At 46.5% G+C, this 27,568-nt stretch overlaps 2 long non-coding RNA genes and 1 pseudogene across 2 annotated transcripts; all 3 read right to left on the reverse strand.

Moving 5' to 3' along the window:
* Window positions 1–6,431: 6,431 nt before the first annotated feature.
* LOC124657301 lies at window positions 6,432–8,233 on the reverse strand (annotated as a pseudogene).
* Window positions 8,234–21,507: 13,274 nt separating this feature from the next.
* On the reverse strand, window positions 21,508–25,195 carry LOC124658398. Its single transcript, XR_006989171.1, has 3 exons — window positions 25,116–25,195; window positions 22,580–24,093; window positions 21,508–21,768 (listed from the first exon to the last, which is right to left on the reverse strand). It is a non-coding gene; the product is annotated as an uncharacterized LOC124658398 (long non-coding RNA).
* On the reverse strand, window positions 25,191–25,672 carry LOC124658399. Its single transcript, XR_006989172.1, has 3 exons — window positions 25,569–25,672; window positions 25,397–25,439; window positions 25,191–25,302 (listed from the first exon to the last, which is right to left on the reverse strand). It is a non-coding gene; the product is annotated as an uncharacterized LOC124658399 (long non-coding RNA).
* Window positions 25,673–27,568: the final 1,896 nt, after the last annotated feature.

Genomic DNA, 27,568 nt, shown 5'->3' on the forward strand with positions numbered 1-27,568 from the left:
TCCATGTAATATTCTACTCAATAATTTACTTTTTCTAAAAGATGTAAGGTTGCACAGTAGGATTAATCCATGTATTGTATTCTTGTCAATAGTTAACTTTTTATGAAATTTAGCTACAGCAAACAATGGCTTACATGTATATTGTATCCCCCTATCAATTATGTGACTAGCAAAGTAGCAATGCCTCACTAGCCAATGATAGTTACGTGCCCAAATAAACCTATTCAACAAATGAAGTTCTCATTTAGTCATTTGAGCTCCTTATTTCCATCTTGATTTTTACGTTCTCATATTTCAGATAGCTTTTGTGTGGTGTCCTAAGACTGATAATATTTAGGTTCTTATAATAAAAGTTTGTGCAGGTTGATAGGTTATGTGGCCAGCCTCAGATCGGCTAGATTGTGCCAATGGATGCGGTATGACGATACTTTTCTTATATTTTCCTTCATCCTACTACCTATTAGATAGGAAAAAAATGAGCTGGGAAGGTCTTGCTCACATCATTTCTCATGTTGATATTCAGGCCTAACATCTCACAATGTTGCTTGTTTATTCTATTTGATTTATAATTCTAGAAATATTGTATCTTAATTTTTGCCAAACCTATGGGTAAAAGACAAAATTTGTGACAATGCTCGTTGGACTATAAAGCAAATGTCTCAGTTCCACAATTCTATAGCTCATGCTACTTGATTTATGGCCCCTTCTTGATGCCATAGATCTATTTGTTCATGCATATCTTGGTATTCTTTTGCTTTCATTCATACTTCATTTTTTGTAAAACAATAATCCATTTACGTGTTCTTATATTGTGGTTTGTCTATAAGTTTGCTGGCTTTTGTTCATGGTCTTGCTATTTGAGGTGTTAGAGTGAATACATGCTCATACATCATTCTTAGCATATCTGCAGTATGGTCCTATATTAATGTATCTAAAAGTTTATGGTTCCTATTTCGAATGGACTAACCCCTTTTGCTATTTTAACTGCAGTCATTCCAGCTGGAGGCTGACTAATTCCATGTTTTGAAAAATGTCTGCACCCGCAGCTGGTATTGCCAGCTCCAACAACGTCTTCATACTGTTGTTAGTCCGGGAGTGAGACCTGGAAGCATCATGCAGTACGCAAGGAGATCCCACCCTCATGTCAAGCCCATGTTGAGAAACCCGACATGTTCCTCGTGGATGGCATGTCCCATGTTGAGGTGGCGGCTCATGGGATAAGAGGCGGGAGCGACAAGGCTTGCATAAATGCGTCCCACGGAGCTCGGAGCGTAGCTCCATCTGTCCATCCGCAGGTAAACATATCCTTCATGCTCCCCTCTTTATTTGCTACCTAAACTCCTCACTCGACCTTGAATCTCTAATCTATATCTCTGTCCCTGTGTATATGTCTCCACTGGATCCAATGGATTTTGTTATGTGTTGGGTCTGTTGTGTTCGTTCAAATAGGGTGGTGAAATTGGGAAGGTCTACTTTGATAGGATGGTATCATTGTTATTTTGGTCAGCATTTTTCGTGAATTAATCCCAATAGATAGATTGTAGCTCCACTTCTGTACACCAAAACTGCAGCTCTTTATTAGATAGGGAACCTACGAATTTTTAGGCTTATCATTTGTTTCTCTGGTTACAAATCCTATTTCTACACATGCAGGGATGAGAATCAGGATGAGCCCCTTGCTTTAGATTGCTTGGTCATGTTTTTCAAGTGTCTCGTGTTTTCTGCTCCACTTGGTCTTTCTAGATATTCTGTTTGGTGCCCTTGTTACATCTCTACTTGTTTAATTTTCATGTTTGATGTATTCTCCTTGCAGGTGCTATCCTTGGCGCTGGCTCGAACTTACCAAAGAGGCTAAGAAGATTTACTGAGATAGGCATGACCCATTTACATTTATTCTTATACTTTGATTTTGGTGTATGCTCTGTGGTTGAGTATGGTGGCGGTGTCGCCGACTGACATAGTAGTTGAATGTGTATGTAGGTGCCTGTATTATTTTCTATAAATAAAAATGATCCAATTGAAATGCATAATATAAGCACACGTAGTACAATAAAGTACTGCACGAAACTATTGATCTCACTACGTAGTTTTCCAGTTTTGATCTCTCATGTGTATGACTAAGTGACATCTTTGTACTTGCTTGGCTTATTATTTCTTCAGCGCAAACTAATTGGTTGATGTATTCAGTTTGCATTTGTTCAGAGGTATAGGCATGGGAGACGCCGAGCGACCGATGGTGTGGGGGCTCGCCGGAGATCAACTCGATATTTCGATCAGGTTCTCTCAATTCTGTTGGGAGTTTTTTCTTTGTATCTGGTCATGGTGGTACATGGAAGACATTTTTGTAGACTTCTATTATTGCAGCCATGCGAGTCGATGATCATATTTGTTTTGGCCGTTGCTTCATCAGGTCTCATATTGCTTTTGCTGGCAGGTGGGAGGACAGCTAACTCGTGTTTCGGGATACTGGTTGAGATTAATGACTTTCCTTATCAGGTCACCTCTATGGCAACATGTGATTGTACTTAGCTTATGACAGAATATGAGATTGTCTGATCCTACACTATCAGATGAAGAGCGGGCTGGCTTAGAGGAATTTACACAGTGGTCAATGGGTTCTTGATGGCGGTCATAGAGTGGTGCCTATGGAGGGGAAACTAGCTCTGGACACGGTGCTGAACACAAAAGCGTCAAACCTCAAGCCACTTAATGTATTTCACATGTAAGGAGCACTTAGCCAATGTTTAGTTTTATGTACCATCTCTAGGGGTTAACCTGAAAACTATTTGCTCTGTACGTCTACTCACTGCCGTGTATTGAACCAGTGTATGAAATGTTAGCTTTTCTGTTTCCGTTTTAGTGCTTCTTTCCGGTGTTAGTAAGATTATGTATGACACCACACTCACGCTAGGGCTCAACTGAATAAAACTGTTTTTCACTATTGTAAGTTTCTACGTTCTTCAACTGTCTGGAACATGTAATGTGCCTACCTATAAGCCTACAAATTTCGAGCAACAGAACCTCAGTGCACAAAATACACAGACAGCAAGGTAGCCATGTTTTAAAAAGTAATCTACAGTCTGATCTAGATCTCTTACATCTATATTATTTGTCCTTCAGTTCCTCTGGATTTTCAGTAATTAATTATGATACCAGCTAATGTTTTCACCAGAATGGGCAAACTGACAGCATGTGTCAAAGGTATTATGGTTGGTTTTTCCCTCTAGCATTTCTACTTCCATCGGTTCAGCACGATCCTTGGACAGCACTTCTTCTTCCTCGAGAGTGCACCTCCTAGCCCGCTAGCTCCTCTACAATAAAAGAGGTGCCACCCTCCGTTCCAGACTGCCAGTGAACCTACACTGAGAGCAGTGACAGAGCATAAAAAAAAGTTCTTAGGCGGCCAAGCTAAAGCTTAGTGCAAAAAAATTAAACTCTGAACCATATACTTCTTTGTGCAATTCTGAACCGTAGATAAAAATGCAATTCTGATATATACACCTATGAATTACCCCAAAACAAAATAAAGTATACGAAGATTCATTTTTCCATAAGACATACCACAATAAAGCACACCAAGATTCAAATTAGCCTGAAGCGCTTTGCCTGAGATCGAATTTGGAGCAGTTGCACTGTTGCAGACTTGCACTTGCAACTTCAAGCAGCAGCAAGATCGGAGAAAAATAAAGATAAAGACGGGCTCCGCACTCGGATCCTAGCCGCCTAAGCCTCCTTGGGAACTTGGTCTTGTCGTGGTGGACTGGTTGGGTTGGGGCCCGGCCGCCTAGGCGGCCGGCGCCCTGCTGCTGCTGAACGGTTGCCGCTCGCCGGATTGACTGTCTCCGCCACGCCTTGCAGCTGAACCGTCACCTCCAGGTCGGATCGACTGCTCTAGCGGCCTACCGCGGTAGCGCCATGGATGCACCCAGTACGAGCAGCAGAGCACACGAGTAGCCGAGCTGGAGCCGAGGAACAACGAAGCGACTACACAAACCACCGACAAGATAATTCGGGAAGGAATCGAGTGACTCAGCTGGATCGGTCGGTAAGGTTTTTTTTTTTTGAGCCAAGGATCGGTCGGTAAGTAGGGCCTATCTGTAAGTGTGCTATACACATTGAGGCATAAGTATAAAAACATTTCCTTTCTCGCTAGGCGGGCCATGGCCCAGTCTTGCTCTCACTAAGCTCCACCAGTGGCTTAGAGAGGTCAGCGTCGGCACCAGCAAAGTAGAGTGCCAGCTAGCACAGAAAGCGTGGATCTGGTGCCTCGCTGACGGCGGCACCGACGTCGAAGAAGAAACGAGTAAAGGATATGCTCCTCAAGAACATTTTGCATGCACGCTTCCACGACGGACAGTTCCGTCGCACTTGTAATGTTCCCGTACACGGGACTCTCAACTTTTTTTTTCCCAAATTGCTCGCTAGCTCTTTTTCCCTTCTTTCTGCCTTTACCATCACTAGAGTCACCTTTCTACATGTGGGGTCCATCTGTTGCCATGGCTCACCTAAAATAGACAGTTCCTTCCATACCTGTCTGATCTACCATTTATGTTGTGATACTTCTACTCTCAAGGGCAGTACATTGTCTTGGTACCATACCTAATTTGTTATTTCAATCTACATCTCCTTTTTCAGATCACTTCATTACATGAAAAATCTGGAGTAGAAGAAAACAACAACAAATTGGTACCTCCTACCAAGGCACTATAATGTCACCCTTAAGAAATATAAGTGTTTATTTTTCTATTGAAGTTGTGTGTGATTTAGATATAAATGGTTACCTCCATGCATATTCATTTAGCAAGTGTTGTACCGGTGTTTTTATTATCTTGGAGAAACTATAATATGTAATTGTTGTCCTTTTTCTACTATATAAAAAGCTGCTAAGCAAAAAGGGTCTGGATCAAAATATTATTTTATACTTTATAGTGGATATCGTCTAAAAAAAGATAATAAGACCATGTATGAACATGCAATTGTGCAACACACAAAACTTCAGAACATACAACCACCATAACATCACAACATGCTAAAACACAACTACATTTTGCAACCTCTCTATTAGACCTAACAACTCCTAATAGAAACAACATAGAGACCACCATCCATAAAAAAACCGCACCACTCGGATGTCCTCTCGCACCCCCATGAAGATAGGCTCTTCGGCATGATTTCAATCATTGTTATATAACCTAAAAATCAATGCGAATTTCACGGGATCGTGCGCCAAGGCGCACATTTAAATCTAGTTACTCTCAGTGGCGGACCTTAGTTGGGGCAAAACTGGGCCATGGCCCGCCCAGCCCAGGGAGATTTAAACCTAATACTAGTAAAGTTTGGCCCAAAAACGTCACATTTTTGTCTGATTCAGTGTAGGCCCGCCCAAGTTTTTGGGCCTAGATCCTCCGGCCGTCCGGTCAAGGAGGCTTAAGGTTGTGCAGATTGATTAATTAATTAGGTGAACAAGTAGTGCTGGTCGAATATTTGAAAGAAAGTCCATCCAAAAATAATAAAGAATGAAGGAATCGTTGGTGCGTCCATCTTAATTAATTACTAGGTGTGAGTTTCGTGAGGTTGAGTTGCAGGCATGCACGTTGGAGCATGGATTATATAAGAATCGATGTTCCGCAGGTGCTTTGGCACTGGCCGGGCGGCGGAGTTCGGATCCATCGCGTTCACGAATAAAAAAAGGAATTGAAGGGAAAAAAAAAACTTGTTTGTTTGGCACTGGTCGGGCCGCTAGCTGCTGCTTGTTCTTCGGAGATTGTACGAGTAGTTGAAAAAAGCGGAGAGAGAAGATGGAGCTGAGCATGAAGTGGTCGTTTGACCCGGCCGGTGAAAAGGATGAAATCAGGTTCACGTGGGCAAGTGGATCGAGCCAAGTGCATTTTAAAATGAATGAATCAATGGATGGACCGAGTTGAAGCCATACGTACGTCAACTGAGAAAGCGTGTGCGGCTTCGCGTGTCCACGCACGCAACGCTACCTGGTTGTCCAGCTAATTATATCGGGGAGGTGACAGCTGGGCGCGGCCGTCACGTACGTCCGCGCCGCGCGCGCGCGGATGAATTAAACCGGTTTGCGCGCGTGAGGAAGGCCACCACCTAATTAATCGATCGGGGAGGAGCTGCCCCCGTTTAGAGCAATTCCAATAGTATAGCCAACTGTTGGCTATAACAAGATGTCATATCATTTGTAGTCATCATATAGCTAACATGTACAATAGTTGGCTATAAGAATGTAGTACTTTACTAATATATGGCCCACATTCCACTCTCACAAGGTGCCTAGGAAGACGCGTGCAAGAGCTGCTATGCGATAAGTAGCCCACATCTCTTCTCTCTCCTCTTCTCTCTCCTCCAACTCATCTAAAATATATTATTTAATATCTTATAGTCAGCTGACTAGACTCTATTGTACTTGCTCTTAGTCATAGGAGGTCCAACGGGGCAGAACAGCGCTGAAGTGTAGTCCATGAGATCTTGATCGCGGGCGGGAAGGTGACACAGCGGGGCGTCTTGTACTGGTTGACGGAGGCGCCGCGGGAGATGGTGTAGTCCATGAGATCTTGGAAGGTACCTGGCCGGACCACCCGGATCTCGAGCGGCCCGATGGAGCCGTAAACCACCCGGCTCTGCACGTACATCGTGTTTAGGGCCTCCTCCATCTCCGGAGCAGCAGCCGTCGAGGACCTCCTTGTCCACCGCCACGCCGGCAGCCGGCTCCCGGTAGACCACGTAGTGGCCCGGGATGCGAGCGGTGCGGGTGCGGCTGGTGTACTCCGCGACGGACGCGTCGTGCGGCTGGCGCAGCAGCGCCGAGGCCCGCTCCACGGCGCGCTGCAGCTCCACCTCGTCCGTCTTTTCGGCGTCGACGGACAAGATCATGTTGGCGCGGCGCACGAACTGGAACTGCGGCGCGCTGTTGTGGAACCCTGACACGCGGAGCACGTCGCCGACGCGGTACCGGTTCAGCCCCGCGAAGGTGGTGATCACGATCTCGTACTCGCGCCCGGCCTCCACCCTCGCAAGGTCCACCAGCGCCGGCAGGTCGTCGCCCTCCTCCTGCTCGTCGTCTACCGGGAGGAACTCGAAGTAGGCAAGGTTGGGCATGATGGTGTAGGACACCTCCGACGGGTCGCACAACGGGCGGAGGTTGACGCCGAAGAAGCACTCGGAGGAGGCGTAGGAGATGGACACCATGGGCAGGCCGCCGGCCGTAGTGCCTCGTGGTGGGGACATACTGCGCCATGGTGCCGGTGATGACGGCCTCGAGGTACCTGGCGTTGGGCCAGACGCGGGCGAGGATGCCGGCCCACTCGGCCTTGCCGCACTCCTCCCGGATGAACCGGGCGAGCTCAGGATCCGGCCGGAGGATGCCGGCCACCGCATCGCGCACCGACTCGTCCGCGACACGTGAGGTGAGCGCGCCGGCCTCGATGTCGGCGGCCAGCTGCTCCCAGTTGAGCTGGAGGAATTGGACGGCGCGCAGGAGGCCGGTGGCGAACACCGCACCGATGCGCGGCACTCGGTGGCGGCGGCACGGGCCGCACATCATCTCGCGCGTACATGCTCCGGAACGTGTCCGGGCGGACGATGGCCGCCGTGGGGCTTGTGTAGTCATGGAAGGGGTCGTGCGGCCGGTTCCCGAAGCCCTCGCTCTTGTAGAAGCTCGTCGGGATGGGCCACACCGTGAGGCCACCCGCCGTCTTGGTCTCCGGCCTCACGAACGGAAGTAGAGCGCCTTCCCCTTGTCCAGACCAGGGAGGTGCCTATATATGGAGTACCAAATATTGAGCGCCTGCAAAGCGCGCGGGTCTCGCTCGGAATGGAAATGGCGGACTTACAAGTTCATCATTGGCATGAGGAGGCTCTTGAGATGCCGGAGCCGGCCGCCCACGTCCTGAATGTTGGGAAGCATCCTGCACTCGCCGGCCGACGTGCCGGAGCTGGCGATCAAGTCGGTGACGGGGCGCGTCGACAGCATGGGCGACCGGTCTCCGTTGGCCATGCGCTGGATGTACGGCTTGAGAGCTTCGTAGGACACCACTGGCACCTTGGCCCGAAACGTGGCCCGGTCCATGGGGTGCCCGCACTTGCTCAGGTACTCCGTGCCGGCGTTCTGGGCGAGGATCTCAGACAACACGCGCTCCTGCACGGAGTCCACGTCGCTCGTCATCTCCTCGATGAACCGGAGCACCTCGGCGTCCTTTACTTGCGCCGGCGCCGCCATTTGCTAGCGACGAACCAAAGCTCCAACCTAGCGGCCACTTGTGCTAGCGGTTCCCTCTGATAAATGGGGGAGGCGATCGAACGAGCTCGCGGATGAGGATCATCAAGTGGCCGTCGGCGCTGAGGTGTTTGTTTGGGGCACCACTAGGAACTCCCGATATTTTGTTTCCCATCAGACCAGATACTTGCCGTAGGATTGGAAGCGTTCTCTCCGTTGGATTTTTGGCCCGCGCGCGTGGGAATAACAAAGTCTGCTAGTGCCGTTAATCGCTCCCGTAAATATAGCTTCCGTTAATCATGTTGCCCCACTCCCTCGATGGTTTCTAGAATAACATGCTTCCATATATGCTTCCTAAATTAACTCCAGATCCATATAATGATGATGTTTCCATATATTTTCACGAAATTAAATCTATATCCCTATAATCACGATGTTTCCATATACTACCTCCATACCGGATTAATGCGCAATTACGCATTTCGAGAAACAAGTTTAACTATAAATTTAGTCAAAAAAATATGAGATATATGCCATAAAAATTATACCGTTGGATTCGTATTCAAAAAATGTTTTTAATAATATAATTTTTGTGATATATATCTAATATTTTATTAACCAAATTAGTAGTCAAACTTGTTTTCTCGAAGTGCGTAATTGCCCATTAATCCGCTATGGAGGTAGTATTCGAAATTAACTCCAGATCCATATAAGCACGATGTTTCCATCTAAGACACGCGATATTTCCTTTCCATTCCAAACTTGTTTCCATCACACAATGAGCATGCGCCCAAAGCTATGAGCAATGCTTCATAATTTAATCACGGTTTTCTCCAAGTAATGTCATGATTTTTTTTCTACTACGAAGCCATATAGTTTGCTTCCCTTAAAACAAATTTTGTTTCCATTGCTGTACAAATTTGATTCGGGGGATAAAAATTGCCTCCCTGTATAAGAAATATATTTGTAATGTGAAATCACGTTTTTTTGTAGAAAAATGTGTTCTCGTTCACCAAAGAATTTGCTTCCACCGTGAATGAAATTTGCTGCAATGTAAAAAAGAAAAATACTTGTATAATTGGGTTCAATTGTTATACAATATTGTTTCCACATACTAGAGAAATGCTTCCAACTATATACGGATTTGTTTCCATCACCAAGAGAATGGCTTCAAGGCCTACATTAGACAAATGCAGCCAACAAATAATATATTCCTTCCATCAAGAATAATTACATTTTAGTGCTTCCAACAAAATAGCTGCTTCCTTAAAATTAATTACATTTTAATGCTTCCAAGGAAATGGAGAATATAGAGCTTCCAACTAAAAGAAAATTTGCTCTCGTCTAACAAACTATTTGCTTCCTCGGATGCTGATATGCTTCCTTTACTAATCACGTTTTGCCACAATTGCTTCCGACGATCACTTCCTTCTTGCTTCCATGCAGCCTGGAGTCCTGACAACACAACCATTAGGTAGCTCCTAATTATCGATGCACTGAAATGATTTCACCAAGTCGAGAACTTTTGCGCCTCCAGGCAGACGAGCCTGATGTCATGGCCATCGGAGGTTGCCAGGCTAGGAGAGGTGCTACGAGACAGATCTCTGCAACACATGCACCACCATCCTCGTCCTAGGACATAATCTGCATGTGCATCAGATCCTCTTCTCTTGAAATGATTTTCTGGAGAGAAACAAGTGGCAAAAGTAATGGAGAGCATACATGAGAAAGCAAGATGCATGTCAATTACGTGATCACCTCAGCGCTCATAGCTTGCCATAATATCGGAGATCCAGCGACGATGTCGTTCACGACCAGCGCCCAAGGCTGAAACGCCTCTGACCCTATCATGATTCATGCACTCCTTGGAACTGGCAAAGCAGCCACCGGCGATCAGGGATCCCCAAGACAATTCCCCCTGGTGGAACATCATGGAGTCGGCGCCACAGATCGATGCAAGTGGAGGCGCGGGTAACAGCGCGGCGTCGGATAGGATGGTGCGGTGCTGCCGAGAGAGTTGAGGCACGGTGTTGTTTGTGGTTTGGAATGCGAGGATACTTTCCATGTTCTATGCCGCTGTCCCATGGCGCAGGATCTCTGGTGGGCAATGGAGGAGGTGTGGCCATTACCGGCACTTGAGAGCATCAAGAACTCGGGCCCAGAGTGGGTCCTGCAAGCCCTGGTTCAGGTGCCGGAGACGACGCGCATGATGATGCTGATGACCTGGTGGCGGGCATGGCATGTCCATAACGAAGTGGTGCATCACAAGCCTGCGCCTCCAATTGAAGCGTCGCGGCGTCTCCTTTGCAGCTATGTTGATTCTCTGCTGGTCATCAAGCAAAATCCGTTGGCGGACCCAGTGAAGGGGAAGTCTACCATCTGCTATGCCGTGAAAGCGAAGCATGGGCGACAAGCTGACCTGACATCATCATCGAAAACCATCTCGGCACCCTGGGTTAGGCCCCCGCCAGGATGGTCTAAACTGAACACTGATGCATCGTGGACAGGGGAAGAAAGCAGTGGAGGTGCTGGAATGATCCTTCGAGATACGGCGGGTACCATAATAGGCTCAGCTTGCTGGTCCTTGGCCCCTTGTGGTAGTCCGTTGGAGGCGGAACTGAAAGCATGCATTCCGACTGCCTTGAAGCAATCCAGATGATCAACGATCCTGGTCCCAGTCGTTCCATCCTGGCAGCGCTGGTATATGAAGTGAAGTCGCTGAGTGCGCTAAGATCGTGTGTGTTTAAGCAAGTGGTAACAGCGCGGCGTCGGATAGGATGGTGCGGCGCTGCCGAGGGAGTTGAGGCACGGTGGGAAGAGAAGAATCACCGTGGCGGCGGCGACAGGAGATGGTGTCGAGCTGGGGATCGATTTGGGCAGATGCGCCCATTTTTGCTATTTATGTGGGGGAAGGTACAGATTTAATGAGCCTTTTTTCCCAGTGGAAAGCAAAATGAATCACCGGCCGTGTGATGGAAACCAGATGGTGGTCCGACCATTTGTTTGCCATCGACCTGCGATACTGAGTGTTTACCATATTGTGACGGGATGAGGTGGACCAATTCAGTTGGAGCAAATCTTTTCTTCCTCCCCGATCGGCCCCTTCTCTCTCCCACGCGCTCTACAATCCACACAGCTGCTCCCTTGCCGTAGCTTAGCGTCACCGCGGACGCCTTCTCCGCCTCTCACGCTCGAGCGCCGCCATCTCCGTTCCCGTCTTCCTCATCGCGTATCTGCTGCACCCACCCCGTCCGCAACCTTGGACACTGAATTTTCAGGTGTCAGGTTTTCGTCATCCAGAGATTAGTTAACCTGAAGCTAACATCTACAAATTTTGGGTGCACAACCAGCAACTATCTAGATCTGTCCTTAGGAGGTGCAAAGTTTAACTTCCTAACCCTAACGTGAAATCGGTGGGTGTTCTTACGCGAAGGCAGGAAATTTCCAAGAGGTTCGATTGGATGTTTTCTTTCCTATGAAACGTGCATTGGATTTTGTTTTGTTGTGCTTCAGTGTTCCAAATATGCCGCAAATCAAGAGAGCTGGTAATGATCTAAAGGAAAATGTCGCAGAAACCTCCAAAAAGAATAAAAGAATCTGCAATGGCGGAGGAGAGACACTTGATCTGACAATTGCAGGTCTGCCGTCAATTCATTTTTCTATATATGTTTATTACAGCTCTTTTCGAACACTCACAATTGTGTTCCATCATGTTTTTTTAACTAGGCGACCTAAATCACGATATCAATTCGGAAGAACCAATTGACAAGTTCAGAGATTGTGACCAAAATGTCTGGAGTGAGCTCAGCAAACAAGTTACTTCGAAGTTTTCTAGACATGTTGTCTCCCTTGCACTGTCTGATGGTGACTATGCTGTCATACTCTAGTATTCTTAGCTTTAATTATTTTATCGTATTTTAATTTAATGCTGCTATTATAGACGATTAAAATTACAATCTTGTGTAGGACATAAGATGTTATTTGCATGCTCGGGCATAGCATTACAACGCCAACCTCTTGGTACACGCTTTCTCACTTCATCAAGTTTGGTTAGAGCTTACAATGATAAGAAAGCAGAAGGCTGTGGTAGCTTGAAGGTTGGTGCTGCTGATCATGCTTCACTTGTTTTGCTTGTTTGCTTAAGATAACTGTCAGTGTGTCACCATTTGGTATTCTTCTCTTGCTGTCCCATTATAGATTGAAGTGCGTCGCAACGGCAATGTTGCCACAGGCTTGTTAGGAGACTATGATTTCGATCAGAAGATTGCTCTTGTCAACATAGCGATCTACTCCCTTGGTGTTCGTCCTTTGGATCTCGATCATCAGGTGGAATTTCTTCCCTGCAGTAAGGTAGTAGCTGTCGCACGTGCTGATTCTGGCACATTAATGGCCACAACTGGGATACTGACCGGTGATTCAAGTGGATCTAAAGATGGTAAACAGTGTATGCTCTCCACCTGTAAAATATCTGAGGTACACTTGCACCATGGTCTGATCTATATGCACTGAACTATATAGCTCTGAGACATAAAATTGATGTTTTTCGCATGTATGTCTTGTTCCATATCTTCTTTTTGTCCCAATTTTACCCTTGTTGCCTGTCACTATTTTTTCCTAGGCTTGGGAAGGTGGGGCCACTTTTTGATTGTGATGGGAACTTTGTTGGCATGAACCTTTGTCTGGTTGGGGAAGGAACTTCTTTCGTGTCAAGGAGTATAATTATCAAACGTTTGGATAAATATATGCCGAAAAAGAAAGTTAAGAGGGTCAGGTATATCTTGTGTATTTCCATTTATTTTGCTTACGTATGGTTTGTCCATCCCTGAATTCATTTCGCCCTTGGTGGATCTTTTTTTTTGAGTAATAAGTGAGCACAATCATAAGGTAAGCTATATTGATTGCATAACAGCTTTCAAGGCTTATTAATTGTGCAAGAGTCTGGATCGTGGGTTTTTGTTCCTTTTATATCTTTTTGGATGGCATTTGGAATTTGTTTGCAGTTGTCATTGTTTGTCCCTTTATAATAATTACTTCAATGTTGAAGCTAGTAGTATTTTTGTTCCTTCTTTAGATTTATATGTGGTGTTTGTAATTTCTATGGCAGCTGAACATTTCCCCAGTGTTTGTAAACCACGAAACGGAAGTGCAAGTGCTAAATTATAATGATTTCAATTACAAACTGAACAACACTGTAACTACACCCTACATGAAAGTACACTCAAATATAGTTTTTGAAGGAGCGAGAGTGTAGCATCACAGGGCATGACTGACGGGAGTAAGCACTCACATTGCACCATGTACGTCCAAGTGGTAAGTAGTTTTATCTCGGTACTAAAGAAAATCAGTTCAAAAAAAAGAAAAAAAGATTATACCATGTACGTCCAAGTGGTAAGTCTTAAGTCGCGAATATTCACGCGAGCGCACGCGCTATATAGATGCATAGTTCATATTGTACTACTATCTAGAAGATAACAACATGCCTCCCTTATAAGGTGCTCTCAACTTCTCTAGCTTAGCAATGTGGGACTAAATATTGAACAACTTCAACAACCACACAACCAAGGTGTTGCCTGGTTTGCCTATTGGATGGGCCAAACTAGTTTCCGGCCTTGTTGGGCTGATGTTTCTCTGGCACCGTGTTGGTGTTGGTCTGAGTGTACACTCTGCTAGCTGTCTCAATAAAATAATCGGAAGATGCTTCTATCATACAAATGCAATGGACACTGTAGGAAACTATTGGATTAGGTCAAGTAGTACTCTTCTCATTTATTTCCTCGCAAGAACACACGCCCCACTTTGCTTCTAAAGTATCCATGCACAGGTTCATAATATATATGGGGAGTGGCGTTTTGGCACCCGGGAGCATATGCTCCCGGTTTTTAAACTTTGTTTTAAATACACTTTTAAAATATTGAAAAATTTGAACATAAAATTTAGTAGATATATCTTAAAATTCTACATGTTCAAAAAGTGGTTTCACAGAAAACCGACATTTTGAGTGCCATCCGTAAAAAAGACAAATTTTTGTGTAAAAGAAGGTTGTGTACGAGACGTTTTATTTGTCTTTTTTACACAAGTCACAAAAAATGTCGATTTTTCGCAAGACTTGATGTGCGCACGTAAAATGTTGATACGTAAGCGAGAAATTTTTTGTTTGATTTTTTTGAATATTTTAAAATGTTTTTCCGATGGCAGGAGCATATGCTCCCATGTGCCGAATTGAATTTCCGATATATATGTCGCTTCATATGTGGATCACACTTATATACATGCACTCCTCTGTCGACCCTCCTTCAGCTTCACTGTGTCCTCCTTAGACTCTACGATACTCGTGTTCACCACCGTCGAGGACCAAGAACAACATCGGCTGGTGACTGTATGTCTCCTAGCTCCGTCCAGATGAGCATGGTGATTGTGCCGTTACCACCTCCTTCAATTCCTACAAAAAACTACTCCCTCCGTTCCTATATATAAGCCATATAGTTTTTTTAGAAAAAAATCTTCAATATAAGGTTTATTGCATTGCCCTATTTGTATGGACAATATTTTTGGAGATTTGATTAGGTTTACTTATCTCATGCAAAGTCCACGGTTAACACTAGCCAAACATGATGTATTTTTTCCTAAATATGCATTTCTTAATTTCCGTGCCAGAAATTATATGGCTTATATTTAGGATTGGAGGGAGTATCAAACTACTTCTAGTTTACTAAGCTTGATTGACATTGTTGAAGCTTGCAGCTCCTCTTCTTCTTTCTAATCTCACTTGCTTCAGCTAAAAAACACATGCACTCGCACACTAGACCAATACACGCACACACCCATGCGTCAAGTAAAAACAAGAGCTTTGCCAAAGACACTTCCCCCGTTGGTTGACACCCTGACTATATTTTGCTCTTTTTCTCATTTCTTAACTTGGCTAAATACAAGTCATACACACATTGTCAAGTCACTAACTAACTTGACGACGCTGCTCGCCGGTGACTCGCCTTCATGTTCGCCACCGGTGACGCAGCTCGCCGGCGGCTCGCCTTCATGTTCGCCGTCGGTGCCGCAGCTTGCTAGCGACTCGCATTCATGTTCGCCGCCAGTGCTGCCACTCGCCGGCGACTCGCCTTCATATTTTCATCGATGTTGCACCTCGCAGCTCCGCTTCTTCCCTCTATTCTCACTTGCTTCTCTTGAAAAACACATGCACTCACACTTGACCAATACACATGCACACACCCATGCACCAAGGAAGAATAATAGTTTTGCCAAAGACACTTTGTTGCGGGGGTTGCCACCGTGACTACATTTTGCTCTTTTTTTCATTTCATAACTCAGCTGAATACAAGTCACCCATACATGGTCAAGTCACTAACTAACTTGCTCCACTAATCTCTCCACTGCCTAGTACATGCGCACACACACGTGAGGCCCTACCAGGTCCATGCATATCACTAGTAGCTAGCGCATGCACTCTTCTTTCTCATCGACCTCCACATAACTAGGGTAGTAGAGCTACAAACGATGCATGCATCCACAACAAACACAACTAGCTCTGTTGTGTACATATGACACATCTCTATGGCCCAGAGCCACAACTTTCATGTGTTAGGATGCAACTATAAGATAAAACATGATCTAATCATCTAACAATTGCATTAATAACAAGATTAGTCCCGACAATCATCTCATTAACCTTGTTATAACTTATCCCTCTCTTAAAACCCATCATTGAAAATGTTGTCGGTGCAACACTTAGACGGCCGCCATTGCCATTTTGTCACACTGATTTTCCTTCATCATCGTTGGCCTCGGCGAGAGACACACCTCCTAAGTCTTCATCACGAGCGTGCTGCTGTAACACGCTCGCTGCTGCATGTTTGCCACCGGTGCTGCAGCTCGCCGATGACTTTCCATCATGGTTTCATCGATGGCGCATCTTATCGACGACTAGGGCATGATTGATGAACTCCTCATTGCAACGGCCTCCGCACCTTGGCCATCAACTTCACGGGATTCTCTATAAGGATTTGATTTAATTCAATAAAGTACCGTTTTGAACTTTCTGCTTGCCACCGTGACTATATTTTTCTTTGTTGCCCGCAGACTGACTAGTTTAACCACTCGAATACAAGTCTTTTTGTCGAGAAAAAATCGACTTTTGAGGTTCGAAAACAGAGGGTGCAGATAAGTTCCCTCAAACCTAACCCGTATAACCGAATATTCTGTTTTAAGGGTTGAGTTTGAGGGTACTATTCTGCAACAGCACATTTCTGCCCGTAAAACAGGGTATTGGCTGTTTCATTCTAATTTGCATACAACATTGAATAAAATAAAGCAAAGTACCTTGCAAATATAACATTCAACAACAACAAATAATAGTTTCAAGCACGGTTTAATCATTCTAGTTATTACAACAATGTTTCTTGGAAATTTCAACAATTGTTCGACTCAAATAAGACATTGAAAAGTAAAACAAAGGTAGATCATTGGCGATGGCCATGCAGTTGCCAATGGTGCTCGACCGGATCAATGAGGAGCTGGTTATGAGTATTGGCATCTTCAATTTCACCTCCATCTATATACCGTGAATATACATTCAATTTTATCTATTGGCCAAAAAGTAAACAAAAACGAAAAAAAGAGAAATGCATACCGAGTGCAGGGCAAGGGGGAGGGCGCCAGCAGAGAAATCAGGTGGCGGCGGCGGGGAAGTGCGATCCATGGGCGGGCTGCGGAGAGCGGCGGGAGGCGTGTCTCCGGCGGATCCAGTGGCCGGGCCGGAGGCGGATGGCGGGGAAGTGGAAGGGTGGCTAGACGCCGACGGCGGCGGCCGAATCGGGCCGGGGCGGCGTGCGTTCACGAGGAGGAGGGCAAGGAGTGGAGCTGAAATTTTAGCCCGCGCAAGCACAAATGTCGAGTAAGGGGTCGGGCGTTTTTGCCTTCCAACCTGCACTAGTACAGGTTGAGGAGGCAATTACGGTTTGGGCCTCTAAATTTTTTTTACGGGTTTAGGGATTTAGGGGCACTGGTCTGTGCCATTTTTCGCGCAGAAACTGTAAAAAGGCAGTTATTTGGTGGGCTTGGCCCTTTTAAGGGCTCTGCTACTAGCTTCTTTCTCAGCGTCCTCCACATAACCGGGGTGGTAGAGCTACAAACGATGCATGTATTTGCAACAAACAGAACATGATCACCTCTCCTATGGTACACAGCCTCAACTTTCAATGTTAGGATACAACTATAAGATAAAACATATATAATCATCTAACAATAAAGCTAAAAATAGTATCAGTTCAAATGAACATCACGCGGTCTCAAAAAAATGGGCCACATTCTCTGCATCGTCCATGGATTCAAGGCCGGGCGCTGGTTTGGCCGGTGAATAAGCATATATGCACACATTCCAGTTTGTGCGTCCATGCATGACTTTATAATTTTTGTTGCATGTGGCTCCGTAGATCATGGTGTGCAGCTGGCGAGACTTGGCGGCAGCAATAAGCAGCATGTCACCTCCATTTCATTCCGGCCTGCTCCTCTGCCTACCAGACTTGCATTTGCGGATGATATTATCACGAGCAATGGGCAAGTACAGATATATGAGAAAATACATATGCATATACAAAGGCATTGACGATGATTTAGGATGCCCGCAATGTGTCTCGCTGATCACCGAGGAAGATCACCATGCTCGTCTTGCCAATCACTGAAACCAAGAGAATGCTGCATCCATCTAACTGCATTTCTCACATTCTTAGAGGATCGCCACCAATGGAAGTGACGCTAGCAGTCCAGTGAGATGGCGCAGAACCTCAACGTCCTCGCGTCATCATCTCGCATCGCCGCCAACAAATCAAGACACGTCACTAGGCGCTGCATCAGGTCACGCCTCCCTTGCTGCCTCGATCAACTAGATACGACACCCGATGCCCACGAGATCCATCATGTGTCCTCTTCTCGGCTTGAGAAGGTCGAGTCGATGGTGCCGCTTCCCGTAGGTCGCGTCACTCTCGGTGAAATTTCAGGTCGCCAGTGTACCGGTCAAGCCAGATGAACCGAGATATGAAAGTTTCCCGTGGAGATGATGGTGGAGGGACTGCCTCTGAATGAACTTTCTTGAGCTGGCTGACTAAACGTGACCTTCCTCTCATGCATGCACCTTCAACTCATCAATCTAATGTCCAACTTCATAGAAAAACTAGCTTGACACAACATGACACATGAAATTATAGGTAACAGTGGTGTACTACGATACGTCACGATGGCAGCTCCCGTGAACTCTATAATATAATTGCCACATATACCCTATAATAACCACCTCCTATCATAAAATAAGAACCTGTCTCCTGGTATAGAATAAAGATGCTACCATGACGCCAAGGCGACGAGATGGCACATGAAATTATATGCAATAGTGGTGTACTACCATAAAGTAATGACCCCCAGCATGCCCCCACGCTGATGAGGTCGCACATGAAATGACAATTAAAATAATTGCTCGCGACTATGTCAACGCTAGTTTGTTCAATTTCATTTTAGTTTGGTCACTTTTGTTGTATTAAACACATGGGGCCGTTTGAGGCCTAAATGTTCTTTCTGCTCGCGCCTAGGTCAACGCATTGTGAGGAAACGACCAAATTATGAAAGTAGAAATGTGAAACGGCCTAGCTCCCTAAAACCTTGCCAACACCTTCGGAATCGCTTAGAGCATCTCCAGTAGAGACGCTAAAGTTCGGCGCGCTAAAATCCCTTTGCACCGTGTGCCATCTGCACATAGCGTGCGAACATAGGTTTTCCTCCGCCGGACGCGCAAAACATAGGCGGGCCAAAGTAGAAAAAATCATCCCCAGCAGGCGCGCTAAACATAATATTGCAAAGAAATAAATAACAGAAAAGATCTAGAAATTTAGCATAAAACATTTTTACGAATTACATTTAGCATAAGTCTAGTGCAGAAAATAAACTAGAAAAGCTAAATAATTTTATTTTGCAGCGATGATCTAGAAATCACCATCTTCTTTGGAGGCCGATAACGCCGACGGGTCAGGTATTCATCCAGCCAATGCTCGTAGTTGTCACTGATCGTGCAGGCCCCCTCCCTCAGCGACGTGATGACCGCCTTCTTCCAGCGGACCTCCATCTTCACCCCCTTCTTTTCCGCCATCTCCGCCTCACGTTTGGCCCTCTTCTACGCGAAGAAGGCCTCCTCGTCCAGGATGTCCTGCGGGAAGGCTTGGCGCCATGCTTCCATGGCGCGTTCGTCCGCCTCGGTTATGTCTAGACGGCGCTGGAGCTAGCGGTGGCGACGGCGCTGCTCAGCGCTGACGAGGTTCGTGGAAACGTCGGCCATGAACTTCGCTGCCGCGAGGGTACGGCAGTCGTGGAAGTTGAACGTGGTGGTCGGGCGCCCAAGCCGCCACGCGGCAGCGTCGTACGCGCGTGCCGAGCTCCGCTGTGTTGAACGTCCTGAGGACGATGCGCTCAGCGGCGGTGCAGATCTCCGCATAGAACCTTCCGCCTGGGCGGAAGCGCATGCCAGTGAAGACCGTCTGGTTCGCGCGCGGCGGCATGGCGTTGGGGCGCTGCGAGGCAAAGCGGCCGGCGGCGCGTGGCGAGGAAGATGACATGGCGCGCTGAAGCAGTGGCGGTTGGCAGCGCGCGCGCTTCATTTATAGAGCGCGCGCTCAGCGGCGCCCCAAATTTACCTCGCGCGGCACCGCTTTTTCCCACGCGCGCCAAAGCTTTTAGCGCGCGTGATTTTCTCGCCTTCGCTGGAGCAGCCCGCACGGTCATCTTTTTGATCTGCGCGCTAAATTAGCAGTTATTTTAGTGCGGGCGCGTTATAGCGTCTTTGTTGGAGATGCTCTTAGATCGGAGCTTGTATGCAAAAGTTATAAATCGGAGCCATGACCCAATTGGCAAATTATAGCTAAAAAGTGAATAGAAACACTGAAAATACGGACCCTTACATGCCGCCACGACTTCGAGATTACACAAGAAATGACCCGAGCATGCAACCACACTTCAAATCACGGGCCACAACCCCCCAATCCCGAGAAGGGGCAAGGTTGCTAGGATCTTAGGTCGTGGAGGTGAGATGGGAGACGGGAGCAACCATCTTCAGATATTGCGCCGGAAGCCCATTGGTGCATCCTTCCCACGGCAAGCATGGCCACCGCTTAGCTGCGCATGTAGCCAAGAATCATACGGCATGTAGCACCAACGCTTGCCGCCCATCTCTAGGTCGACGCCACCCTCTCCGTGTGAGATCGAGGCTGCCTCCAGAATCCCCCACCTCAATGTGGAGCAGTGATAGTTGCCACCTTCCTTAGCGTCCACGCGGGTTTTCCCATCACCTGGCTTTGGCGGCGGCAGGACGGGTATGGAGAGGTGTAGGAGCGGCCTTAAGGTTTGGGCCATCAAGGCGCATCTGAGGGAGTGACACGATGGGAGGTTAAATTCTACTACTTTTTAACCCTCTTGGAAATTTTGGCATGAGAGCTTCCTATTTTTTTGGATATTCGATTATCACTTTTTCTTTTACCCATCGTTATCGCTACATTACGGCTGATGTAGTTCTTATAATCAGCCGTTCCAGTTCAATCCAACGGCTCTCTCGTCCTCTCACCGGGTTTCTTTTATTAATAACTGATGAAAACAATACTCCCGAGACGCCGAGAAACCCACGGACACCGCGCCGGTGATCTGATGGTTCTTGCGCTGGCCGGTACGAGTCGGCAGCCACGCAACTGCGCACGACGCGGAAGAGGCCGCTGACCGGGAGCTCGCCCGCCTTGCAGAGAGAGGCTGCAAAACAAATCGTCGCATGGCTACTTGGCACCGCCCGACCTGCATCAAGATACGAAATTCTCCACCTCTACTAGTTAACTAGCTTATTTTCTCCTACGTGCTGCAGCTAACAACTGTATAGGGACGTTGGTCTTGATGTTACAAGGGCCATGGCCTTCTGTGGATCATGTAATATAGCACCGCAGCCTCTATACGAGGTGGGCGAGTTAGCAACCACCGACAGTGCCTGCAGCGGCTTCACCTTCGCGGCTGTGCGGACAACTAGCTTGCGGGCGTAGTGAGCATGAGGATAGCCATAGCGGCGTGTCCCTGTAGTGCATTTTGTACAGCATGGTCAACTTCTGATTTCTTCTATGCTTTTTTATAGGAAAGTCGGGGGAATTTTTTGAGAGGAAAAACGTTATAAATAGTTAGGCAATCCACTTCAGATCACAGAAAATTGAAAATTTTGGCAAGAGCTCCTTTGTTTTCGGACATGCAGATCACACAGCAAGCAATTCATATGAAGAAAAAGATAAGAGGTGCATACAGCACAGCTCATACAATCAGTCTTGGGACGATCAGCAAAACAACACATGCATCAGGTTGCACATGCATTGCAACCATATACATCGAGCTAATGAAGGTGCTTGCCATGAGCCGGCTGCTGCTTCGGGACCAACAGACATCGCTTGGTGACGTATCCTTGTCCTCGAGGTCTTTCCAACCAGCTTGCTTCCAAGCAATGCATCAGGCTCCAGCTGCTACCTCGTTATCCAAGGACAAAAACAAGAAATGATGGTCAGCTCCTCTATAGCAAGTTTCGCAATAGCAGATAAATATATTTGGATGGAGGGTTTCAACTACACACACACACACGGTAACAGCGATAGCACCCAATGCATGAATCTATGTACCTATGCATGTATGTGGAATAGCTACTACTCCCCTCGGATCCCTTTTCATTGACTCTAATTTAGTACAACTTTCTACTACATCTCAGTCAATTAAATAGGACCGGAGGGAGTACATCATGGGTTTTCAAGCTATTGGAAAATAAATAAATTCCGACAAATCGAGATTCTTATACATGTGAGAGACGTGCATATATCATTTGCACAATTGCAACTACCAAACAAAATGTCAGCTGACTGACAGCAAGTGAATTGTTTCAACCGTTTGAATAGGTTTGTGCATTTCCAGCTACCAATCTGAACTGGTCTAAAACTATAGATACGCAAAGCTAACTTTGCTTACCTGCGTCAGATCAGCATGTTAGAAAGATAAAAGGAATTATGCAGATTATCAACGCGGCCAAAAAAAACATGTACTTGCTCCATCATGCATATCAGATTATCAGGAGCTGCAAATTCCAGCTACAGAACAATTTACATGTCTTGGAGATGCCAATTCCAAATTCTGACATTGCAGGAGTATAATCCATCACGGGAAGAAAGGGAGATGTTTGGCTCATGACATAAAAAACACAGGAGTATGCCTGCCCAAGTAGAAAAAGCTCCATGGTCATGGTATCACAGGGCATGTAAAGGAGAGGCGGGAGGTGAAGAAACTCACCCAACCACATGGAGTCAAAGAAGAAGTCCACCATTGCCATTTGGTACTCCTCGTAATCCTCAAAACAAACAAAAAACAGAATGGTCAGCAAAGCAATCAATGTTTCAAGATAAGCAGCAACAGGCATTTCAAACAAGAAACCATAGAATTTATGCATCATTATAAGGCAGCATTGCGTTGACTCACAAAAAAAATTGACCACTTTGATCTAGAAGTCCAGATCAGCTCCATTAAATGCAACCAGCAAACAGAAACTCTACATTAACACATAAATCTTATACTACAACTAACTCAAGCTCCAGGTTCCAGGTTCAGCCCACACTGAATAGAAGTCAGGTTTAAGGTTGACCTAACCAAGCCTACAAGTTAAAAAGACATCTCTTTCCATCTAAATATTTCATTCTAAGCCCGTGGAGCTGGAGCGCTGACCTGAGCCATCTATTCGCCAATGTTGGTCTCAGTAGGAGGAGGAGAGGCACCGTCATCTGAGGCTAGGGAAGCCGTGACAGCAGCTGAGCAGCAGCATCACCACAGTCGAAGAAAACAGGGGCAGCTGGGCAACACTGACACCAGCAGCACCCGCACAACCAGAGGGCGCCACCATTACAGGAACATGACCTGAGCAAAACTGAATCAATTCAGAATTGCTATACAAACTAGACGTGCAAATAGCAATATCGTGTACAAAATCTACATGCTATTGCTTTTCATCCACTTAGTACTCGCAATCACAGGCATGTGCTACCAATGGTTCCACAAAAAATTAGATGGGAGAAATCTATCTCCACACGGTTACTTAATTAATCTAGCTGCAAAATCAGATGCTAAGTAGTAGTAGTACACCAAGTAGTTGATTAATAATCAGCTAGTATTATCCAACAAAAGCATCTAACTGGAACAACTAAACAACACATCAGTCTAGAAAAGTTTGCATTCATACATGTAATTTTTTAGCAAATCACCGATATTGTGGTACCAATCGATCAGTTCAACCTAAACAATGCTAGTATTATCCTATCAATGCTTTTAATGCATAAATAAAAGCAAGACAGTAACCAATCTACTAGAGAGATAACCTAAACAAGTCAACAAGACCAAAACAGAGCAACAATTACTAGACCGAAATTAAACAAAAGCAGTGTCTAGTGAAACAGACCAATCAAGGCATGCCAATCAAGAGCAACAAAGGAATATAGCATTGTTTTGCTCTGGAAGCAAAACACATACAACATGGAGTAGATATTCACCCATTCATCATCACTTCTGCACAAGGTAGTAAAAAAATCACACCTTACTTTACGCAAACATACATGGTGCAGTTCAAGGAAAATAGAGAGTAACACTGAGAGAAAGAGAGGCCTTTAGATGGAGGGGGCATGGTGCTGTAGGATAGACCCAGTCGAAGAAGCCAGTGGCAGCAGGCATTAGTGGAGCATCAGGAGCATTTGCATAACAACACCACCACGGTACTACAGCAACACCGGAGGGCAACACCACCGGAAAAGGACAGTGACCTGATCAAAATCGAATTAAAACATGAGTAACAAGTTAATCTTACAGAATACAAACAACAAGGAATTTTGCTAGGCAGTGTCCAATTGAAGAACTCAAATTGACTCGCAAACTGTATAACAAACTTGTGATACTAGCCAGGTGAAACGGAAATTTGCATTCCTTACAGACAGAAGTAATAATATGATGATACAGTTTAGGTGGAAGAAATAGGAAGACATAAATAAACTGAAAGGGAATTGATGCAAAATGCACAGATTAACTAGAGAGCTGCAAGTGAGAGAAGCACTACTCTGTTTAAATAGTTTCCAGTGTACACTGTATTATAAGCATGACAAGACTTGAAATGTTTTTAGAGCAAGTTAATTTTACATCCAAGGTACAGAGAATGTGTGGGATCTCAAATATTTTTGCTAGTTGCATTGGACACGAGTGTTGCATGTGTCCATACTCACAGGAGAAAGAGAGATCAACTAGTGACCGAGCTCCTTCTCACATGCACGAGCAGGCAGGAGCTTGAACAAGACGAAATATTTTATTATTGAGGCCTGGACTCAGATGAGAGCTCAGATTGGAAGAAGGACGAATTTGCTGCTGCAAGTTCATTTTCGGGAATCCTAAGAAGCAAGTAACTAAGACATGGTTAAGCTCATATATCAACGGAACATTAATCAGCAACTTCATTCAACATTTTTACGACCCATGCTTATTTTTCTGGAGATTTTGGATCAAACAGCAAATAGCTGATAATAAATTGTCAATTCTGGATATATAGTTCCACTTTCCAGGCTGGAGATGACAAGTTTCAGCCAAGACTACCGACTGATGCAAGTCAACAACAAACATCACATAACGTTGAAAGGTAACAATCGCTACAAGTTGTGGCCGTTCCAACCTTTTGACCGCTGAAACAATACAGAGCAAGCAGCTGGTAGCAATAAACAAGCACAAAGAAGAAGTGCAGCATCAGCAATAGAGCAACGGATGTGAGGTAGAGGGAAGATGCGCAGTCATGCGTACTCACCGAGCGGGGACACGGTGCTGTAGGAGGTCCCAATCGAAGAAAAGTGGGGCAGCCGGGCGAGACGACAGCATCAGCAGCAGCTTGGGGACATTGGATTTTTTTTCTCCGGATTGTGGACGCGGTGCTGTGGTGGAGGTCCGAGAGTCGACGTTTTGAATGTAGGCACCTAGCAGTAGCTTTGGTGGAGCTGAAGAAGAAATTGGAAGCGTTCCCGTTGGTTTAGTAATTTTGAACTAGGACGGGTGTGTGGAGGCTGACGGGAGGAAGCAAGATGTGCTTACTTAGTTTAGCTGGGATTTGATTGTGACAGATCCTGGTCGTCAGCTGCACAAAGCAGGATGGTGAACAAGATGAAATGTGGCATGTTATTCCGGCAGGAATGAGTAAATCTTGCATATTTTGAGTGGTATAAATAAACCGGACGATGGAGGGGAGCTCAGATGGGTAGGTTACCACGGAGAGGGCGCGTGAGCGGCCGGTAAACTTTGGCTGCGACGAGGAGCAGCACCGGCGGCAAGAACTTGGAGGTCGTTGGTTGGTGCTGATGGCTCGCTGCCGCGTCCTGGTTGGGCAGGGCCAGTCGCGCGACGCCGCGGCGAGGCGAGCTCGACGGAGCGGCGCGCAAGGAAGGGATGCACGCACGCGCGCGCGCCGGCGAGCAAGCCCGGCGTGGCGCCGTTGGATCTGGTGCGCCGCCGCCTCTATGGGGCTGGTGCGCCGCCGACTCTATAGGGTTTGGTTGGGTGGGAAAGGGAAAGGGAAAGGGAAAGGGAGTTCTGCCTGCGTGCGTTTCGGGAGGAGAGGTGGCCCTTGGATTTTGGATTGGGAAAGGTACTGCCTTGGGCCGGATTGCAAGGCAGACGCGCGAAATCAAAGTGACCCCGGATTCTGGACTACTCCTCACCTCACAGCGGGCTTTCAAGACGCCGACTGCGTGCGTTGCCTTGCGCGAATTAAAACAGAGACGCCGAGTTGGGCTGCTTTGCTCTGAAAAAACTTTTGCATCTGCGCGTACATGCTCTGGAACGTGTCCGGGCAGACGATGGCCGCCGTGGGGCTTGTGTAGTCATGGAAGGGGTCGTGCGGCCGGTTCCTGAAGCCCTCGCTCTTGTAGAAGCTCGTCAGGACGGGCCACACCGTGAGGCCACCCGCCGTCTTGGTCTCCGGCCTCACGAAGAGGAAGTAGAGCGCCTTCCCCTTGTCGAGACCAGGGAGGTGCCTATATATGGAGTACCAAATATTGAGCGCCTGCAAAGCGCGCGGGTCTCGCTCGGAATGGAAAGAGTGGCGGACTTACAAGTTCATCATTGGCATGAGGAGGCTCTTGAGATGCCGGAGCCGGCCGCCCACGTCCTGAATGTTGGGAACCATCCTGCACTCGCCGGCCGACGTGCCGGAGCTGGCGATCAAGTCGGTGACGGGGCGCGTCGACAGCATGGGCGACCGGTCTCCGTTGGCCATGCGCCTGGATGTACGGCTTGAGAGCTTCGTAGGACACCACCGGCACCTTGGCCCGAAACGTGGCCCGGTCCATGGGGTGCCCGCACTTGCTCGGGTACTCCGTGCCGGCGTTCGGGCGAGGATCTCAGACAACACGCGCTCCTGCACCGAGTCCACGTCGCTCGTCATCTCCTCGATGAACCGGAGCACCTCGGCGTCCTTTACTTGCGCCGGCGCCGCCATTTGCTAGCGACGAACCAAAGCTCCAACCTAGCGGCCACTTGTGCTAGCGGTTCCCTCTGATAAATGGGGAGGCGATCGAACGAGCTCGCGGATGAGGATCATCAAGTGGCCGTCGGCGCTGAGGTGTTTGTTTGGGGCACCACTAGGAACTCCCGATATTTTGTTTCCCATCTGACCAGATACTTGCCATAGGATTGGAAGCATTCTCTCCGTTGGATTTTTGGCCCGCGCGCGTGGGAATAACAAAGTGCCGTTAATCACTCCCGTAAATATAGCTTCCGTTAATAATCATGTTGCCCCACTCCCTCGATGGTTTCTAGAACAACATGCTTCCATATATGCTTCCGAAATTAACTCCACATCCATATAATCATGATGTTTCCATATATTCTCACGAAATTAAATCTACATCCCTATAATCACGATCTTTCCATATATTAACTCCAGATCCATATAAGCACGATGTTTCCATCTAAGACACACGATATTTCCTTTCCATTTCAAACTTGTTTCCATCACACAATGAGCATGCGCCCAAAGCTATGAGCAATGCTTCATAATTTAATCACGGTTTTCTCCAAGCAATGTCATGATTTTTTTTCTACTATGAAGCCATATAGTTTGCTTCCCTCAAAACAAATTTTGTTTCCATTGCTGTACAAATTTGATTCGGGGGATAAAAATTGCCTCCCTGCATAAGAAATATATTTGTAATGTGAAATCACGTTTTTTGTAGAAAAATGTGTTCTCGTTCACCAAAGAATTTGCTT

This window comes from Lolium rigidum, chromosome 5, assembly GCF_022539505.1.
Source record: "Lolium rigidum isolate FL_2022 chromosome 5, APGP_CSIRO_Lrig_0.1, whole genome shotgun sequence".
Lineage (NCBI taxonomy): Eukaryota > Viridiplantae > Streptophyta > Magnoliopsida > Poales > Poaceae > Lolium > Lolium rigidum.